The 7,500-nt window shown below is 43.6% G+C and overlaps 1 protein-coding gene across 1 annotated transcript in view; it reads right to left on the reverse strand.

Annotated features, from left to right (window-relative positions):
• LOC308086236 (tensin-3-like) overlaps window positions 1-7,500 on the reverse strand; it is a 53,819-nt gene that overhangs the window by 24,762 nt on the left and 21,557 nt on the right. The gene's annotated exons all lie outside the window — the stretch shown is intronic.

Raw genomic sequence — 7,500 nt, forward strand, 5'->3', positions numbered from 1 at the left:
CTGGCAAATGAGGTGATGACAGTGATTTTTACATGGCTTGTTTGTCACTGCCAGTGCGCAAATGTCTTGGCGTCAGTACACAGCATATACAGCAGCATGTGGGTGCCATCATCATGGGAACTAAAGCCTGTGTGACTAAAAACCTTGACTTTTACGCTGGCCAGATGCTGGAAGATCGTGGAATCTTCTCGGAACACATCTGCTGGAGCAATCAATATCTTTCGCCTTAGCCTGTGTGTGGAGCTATTACCCCCTGGGGCAGAACTTTTTCCACAGTCCAAATGAAGAAGAAGAAAAGAGAGAGGAAAAAAAAAAAGATTCCACAATCCACATGCATCCCCTGCTCATACCACGGCCTGGGCCTCAAACCAAGCCTGCTGTGATTCCTATCACCATGGCAGCCAGATTTGTATCGTGGAGACGGCGGGCGTTTGAAGTGTTGCTGAAGAAAGGGGTGGGAGCGAGCCAGGCACAATGCAGAGCCAAGCTACTGTACCTGCTTCATAGTCTGGGTTGGCACGGATATGTTGAGTGTGTGTGGGGGGGGGGGGGGGGGGGGGGCAGAGTGAGATCACTCACAGTCAATTGAGTAGTTTCAAACTGACTGCAGAAGTTCATCCACTAGCCCGAAGTCACATAAAAGCGAAGCGATTCCCTTTTAGAAACTAGTTCAGGTAAGGCCTGCTGAAGGGCTTATGTTCAGGAAGGTTTTTTTGTCAGTGTCTGGTATCATTTGATACCTACGTGTGGGAGGCGGTTACGCTCTGTTGAAGAATGCTCCTCCAGATGATGAGAGGGAGGCAGAGCTGGGATAATAGCAACACATCGGGGGGAGAGCCGGACCATGTTTGCATCAAACTTCAAACGCATTCCGAAGTACTGACAAAATCCTGCCTCTAAACATCTTGAAAAACACACGCTACACGGACACGCACACATGCGCACGTACATGCAGGCGCACACGCACAAACACACATGAAGTCAAAACAAGCCAGCAGTGAAATATTATAGTTACCGCTCCCAATATGCCTTCAGGATATATCTCTCTCTCTCTCTCACACACACACACACACACACACACAGCACTTCCCGTGCTCAAATTCCATGATTCGGGGGAGAGGTGCATGGGAGACCTCTTGTTGACCTGGCAGCGCACAAAGGCACTGGGGGGTCAAGAGTCAAAGGTCTGCTGTAAAGTAAGCACCGCGTGGCACATGGCCGCAGGTCACCCCCGCTAACCACGGCTGCCTGTTGAGCGCCGACGACCTGGACAGACGTGATTTAAAACCTGCTAGGGTCGCTCGCTCAGTCACCTCAGCCCAGAACTGTCAGAGGTGCACCCCAGTGAGTGAACCGCAGCGCCAAAAGCTCTCCTGGGTTCAGCTTTGATGGAAACAGCTGCTCGGTATGCACAAGAACACGATAGAGAGGCAGGAAGTGATGACATCATCACTCCATCGCACCTATGCCCCACGCTCATCAAACAGAAAGTGAAGCTATGTGGCTCGCTCTCTGGGGTACGACCTCGCGGATATGAGAGACCGTGAATCTGTCATGTACGCACTGGAACTGGAAAGAAGACACCGCAGGGGGGGTTATCCACTTACAGGAGCACTTCTCCCATTTTATCTTCATATAATTGGTCCTAACTAATTCTCATTATAAGATGCCACCATGTCTGGCTACTCGCTCTGCTGTCTCAGATGTGGGCTGTGTGGACAGTTCACAAACCTGCCTGAGAAATGACATTATTGTCTCCGCCAGGCCGAAAGGCATGGCGAGAGAGTATGTTTTCGCCCCTGTCCGTCCGTCCGTCCGTCCGTGTGTGTGTGTGTCCGTCCGTCCGTGTGTCCTGTCTGTGTGTTAGCACCAAATCTCCGGCACCGTAGGCCCGGTCGCTCCGAAACTGTGCACACACACTCCCTGGCTGCCAATTCAGAACCTCTGCCTCAAATTTTTCACATGGGTCCGTTATAGCGCCACCTGGAGGCCGATTTGTTCAAAACCCATTTTTTTTACATTACTCCTACAGATTTTATCCAAACGTCATGCAAATCGGTACACAGTATCTCTATAGTCATGTGATCAACACGGATCTGTCCCATTCCCCATATTCCATCCTCATTGGCTAAGGTTGCCTTCCAAAATTTGCAGGATTGGTCCGTTTTGAACAAAATGCCTCAAATCATGAACGCAGCTTGTGATTTCCGTGAAATTTCACAAACACATTCCCACTAGGCCGAGGAAGAAATGCCACCTGCCATTTTTCACATCAGCCTCATGGTGGCGCTATAAAATGCTGATTTGTGTTTTTAACTATAACTGCACCGATCTGCGTGAAACTTTTCACGCACACTCCCTAGAGGCCAAGGAAAAACATCCGCCCTGCATTTTTCACATTTGCCTTTTATAGCGCCACCAAGAGGCCGACTTATGTAAAATACATATTTGGATATTAAGCCTTCACATTTTATCCAAAATTCACACAAATCGGTACACATGATCTCTATAGTCATGTGATCAAGATGGAACTGTTTGATTTTTCATATTTCATCCTGATTGGCTAACAATGACATCTAAAGTTTGCAGAAGTGGCCCGTTTTGAACAAAATGCCACAAATCATGAACGCAGCGTCCGATTGAGGTGACACTTTACAAGCACATTCGCACTAAGTTGAAGAACAAATGCCACCCTTTAACATTGCCCTATTATAGCGCCACCAGGAGGCCGATTTTTTCAAAACTTTTCTTTGTTGTATTACTCCTACAAATGTTGTCCAATCATCATGCAAATCGGTACCCATTATCTCTATAGTCAAGTGATCAAGATGGTTCTGTCCCATTTTTCATATTCCATCCTGATTGGCAAATTCCGAACATTGTTGGCCCACAATAACCTACCTGACCTGGCGGAGACCTGTGCTCCGAGGAGCACTTTTTCTAGTTAGTGGTCATTTCAAACAAGATTTCAAACCTTTTTTATATTTTTTGATTGATGCAACAACAGTGGCTTCCACATATCAGTACGGTTGTAGATTCTATTAGACTGGAATCAATCCCCACTGATGATGTTATCGGGATGCAGGTTTTTTAATTGTCCACAACCCACCCCCGAGCCAGTAGATAACTTATAATGAGCATTACCGAGGACTAATTATATGAAGATAATGTTGAAAATGTGTGTGTGAATGGATACGAGAGCACTGCCTTCAGCCATTAAGACTGGGAAAGCATCTGTCAATTTAGATTTTAACCACTTTAACCATTATCTTATACTTTGGCTATTAAAATCACACCCAGTGTGAAGAGAGTGGTGCCTTTCATGAGTTCATTTCATTAGTTACTTTTTACAGACTTTGATGACTTCAAAGTATTTGTACTCATTTTAAGTACTTTAAAATGTTTTTACTCATTTTAACATCTTTTAAGTATTTTAACTCATTTTAAGTATTTTTACTCATTTTAAGTATTTTACTCAGTTTAGGAACTTTAAAGTATCTTTACTCATATTTAAGTATTTTTACTCATTTTAAGTATTTTTACTCATTTTAAGTATTTTTACTCAAAAGTGTGTGTGTGTGTGTGTGTGTGTGTGTGTGTGTGTGTGTGTGTGTGTGTGTGTGTGTGTGTGTGTGTGTGTGTGTGTGTGTGTGTGTGTGTGTGTGTGTGTGTGTGTGTGTGTGTGTGTAATTAGTGTAACTGGTTGCATATTTGTGTTGCAATCAGCCGCAGCTGTTGAGGCTGTGCTCAAACATACAGAGAGGCCGTGCTCATACGGACGGACGGACGGACACACAGACAAAGTCAGTCCTTGGAGTGGCTAGCACCACTCAAAAAACAGCAGATCTACAAGCTCATAGCGCCGCGCTATGAGCTTCTAGATCTGCTGTTTTTTTTTAAATCATGAAAATTCGTGCAAATCTTTGAATATATATATTTTTAAAGCGAACCTTTGTAACATTTGCTTCTGGGGATTCTACAAATGTCTTCTAAATCCTAACAGTTTTTTGAAAAATATGTATGTTGCTATAATCAGTGGTTCTCAAACTTTTTCATGTCAAGGGCCCCCAAAATGATATGTATTTGGCCGGGGATTCCCATCTCAAAATATATTGTTCCAGGGACCCCCCAGAAGCAAAGTTTTGAGTTAAAAATGTTCGCTTTAAAAAACATTTTGCAAAACGATTTGCAAAAATGTTTTATTTTTTATTTTTTTAATAGCAGATCTACAAGCTCATAATGCGGCACTCGGTGTATATGTATATCTGCTATTTTTTAATAGCCAAAGTATAGAATAATGGTTAAAGTGGTTACACAGATGCGTTCCCGGTTTGAATGGGTTACCGAAGTTTGCAGGAGGTCAAACCAAATGACAGAACACATGGAAATAAACTATAACCCCTTTCCCACTCGCATAAACGGATATGATTTACTGGTATATTTAATTTTGGCATCCTGTGGGAACAGGCACCGATTTCGAATGCCGGTATATTTCGTACCGTAAATATCACGTCTCCCTACCTTGCCCTGCATTGTTATCCCGCGATTCCCGCCACGTGAGGGTGAAAATTATGTAAATGTGTTTACTGGTAACAAAATACTTCATAAATAATGTTTGTGTAAAAGATTGTCTGGAAGCTATTGTATGTATACTGGTGGAGAGAGCATGGGGGAGAGAGAGAAAGCATGTGTGTGTGATGGGGTCGAGAGAGCATGGGATGTAGAGCGAGAGACGCATGGAGATGGAGTGTCCAACTACGATCTGAGTAATACAAGTAGCTTAACTCCTTCCACAATGCTGTGTGTGCTTAACGAAGTGGGCGAGAGAGAGAGAGAGAGAGAGAGAGAGAGAGAGAGAGAGAGAGACAGAGACAGAGACAGAGAGAGATCTGTGACCTGAGCAGAGTTAAATTCAATTAAAATTCAATTAGCCAGTCTGCAGATAGTTTTGTGTTTTATATATAATATATCAATTAATACCATATTTTATCCTCACCAAGTGCCTGGTCCCATTACATTCATCTAACGTGGGAACATGCACATTTATGGTACTTAAAGGTTAAGGAGGGCAATGTGGGAATGACTCTTGGAGAGACTATAAGCCGACAATGGATGTACATTTTTTACCAGCAATACTGGTATTCCAGTGGAAAAGGAATTGCTCGCAAGGTAGGCACTAAGGCAGATTGTACGCTAGAGTATATTAAATAAAGAAGCAAAAAATGGTTCTTGTTGAATCTGGACTGATTTCCTGACATTAACAGGAAGCTTATTCCAAAGGGACGAGCCCCTGTATGAAAGAGCTCTGACCCCAGCTGTTTTCTGTCAAATATAATTTATTACATAACAAGGAGTCCCGCATACTGTACTGCACACTGTAATGGACACAATGTGTTTATCTTTGATCTGAAATGCTTTGGCAACAAAGTTCTCATCTTTCCAGCAAAGCACAGTGAATTGAACTGAAATGAACTGAAACGAGCTGAGATGAATGTGTACAGGCATACTGCACATTATCACTGTCGGATGTGTGTCCAAGAGGGTTACTTTTCAGGAAATGAAAAAAAGAACCTGTGTTTAAATGGAGCCAATGTAGTTATTATTTAGTCTTCAAGCTCATATATTTTAAATATATTTATAAAACTCAGACACACAGATTTAACCATTTCATTCACTGTTAATTGAGCATGTTGGATTTTCAAGTTTTTCAAAAAATAGCAAAGATATCCGATCAACAAGCTCGATCTGCAAGCTTGTAGATTGGATATTTTCACTACTTTTGTGCAATACTGTCATACAATGAAGTATAAAAGGGGCATTTATATATGAAAACAAAGCAAAACATAAAGAGATGTAATGTGGAGATACAAGGTTTCTTCCTAACAGCGACAATATAGTAGTATGGCTTATACAGTAGAATTTAACTGAAATTAACTTGTACAGGGCTTATAAAGTAGAAGTAAGGAAAGCAGTCATACATTACTGGGGGCAATGTCATGCTTTTTAAGTTGTGATCGAGGGACTATGGCAATGTGAGCATGATTTCTGGTCTGTTTCAGACAGTGTCCTGGTCAGGTTAGGTAAGTCTGTCATACTTCTGTACTTACATAATGTGTTCTTTCACCTCTGTATGTTTCCAGTCATTCTGAATGGGGCAGATTGGATGAATAAACAATTCACTGTATATAGACCAGAGGTCCCGATTTGATTTTACATTGCTTACATAGCAAGGATACCGACTACCTGTTTAATCAAATGTTTCCACCCTTTCAGCAAATACCGCCGCACACACGCACATGCACGCGTACACACACACACACACACACACACACACACACACACACACACACACACACACACACCTTCTGGAACAAACATATCAGTGTGTGTGTGTGTGTGTGTGTGTGTGTGTGTGTGTGTGTGTGTGTGTGTGTGTGTGTGTGTGTGTGTGTGTGTGTGTGCGTGTGCGTGTGCGTGTGTCTCTCTTTCTAGTGGAGATTTCCACAATCGGCCGGTGCTTCAGTGAGATGTATAAAGGTTCTCTGTGTGTCCAGGCTCTGCCATGCCATGTTCCTAACCCCTCCACCCCCGGCAAAACAACACGGCAAACGTTGGCACAGGTGTATTTTCCTTAGCCTGCCATGTCGGTTGCCACACACACACACGCACCCGCATGTACGCACGCACATACACAGGACTGTTGTGTGTCTCTGTACTGAGAGAACGCCACAGGAGTTCCCTTATGACACATGGAAAATGCTGAGACGTTGATTCAAAGTTGTATGGTCTACAACAGTGGTTCTCAAAGTGGGGTCAGGGGACCCCCAGGGGTCCTTGAGGGGGCTCCCCTGCCAAATTAGTTCATATAGCATCAAAATCAGTTTGACCACTTTAACCAAATACATAGGCTATTTGAAAATAGCTTGATAGAGCTTGTAGCATTTTAACACAACAAACATAATATTTTCAGATGGGGGTAAGTGGCCAAATACATATTAATGTAGGGGTCCTTGACATGAAAAGGTTTGAGAACTACTGGTCTACTATACTACGGTGCTTTAATGATTCCAGGCAATCAGGCTGGTACATTCTGGTACTCTGCTACATTCAACCTTTGAAGCACCCACCATCCGGGACGCCCAATCTGGACGAGCCCCCAATTTGATCACCTGGATTCTAACCCAGCTGTTCCATGTGGGAAACCAAACAACTCGCACCTGGTTTATACCTACTGCGAGAATATCGCAGAACAACTAAGTATAGATCAGGCTTAACACTCATCCAAAGAGGAATCCCCTCTGGGTGTCTTAAGGTAGCTCTCCAACGCACCGACATCGGCGGCGGTAAGTGTTGGAAAGCGTCTATTGAATGGGCGGTGGGTGCACTGTCGCGTCGGCTCGCAAGTTGTGGGGAAGAGTTGAAGCAAGCTTGGTCGGCTTTCGACCGCCGGATAGCAGCGGGCTTGTTGTTGAAAAAGACATCAAGCCATAGGCTATTCTT

The sequence above is a fragment of the Gymnoscopelus braueri genome, assembly GCF_963280865.1.
Source record: "Gymnoscopelus braueri genome assembly, chromosome: 6".
Classification (NCBI taxonomy): domain Eukaryota; kingdom Metazoa; phylum Chordata; class Actinopteri; order Myctophiformes; family Myctophidae; genus Gymnoscopelus; species Gymnoscopelus braueri.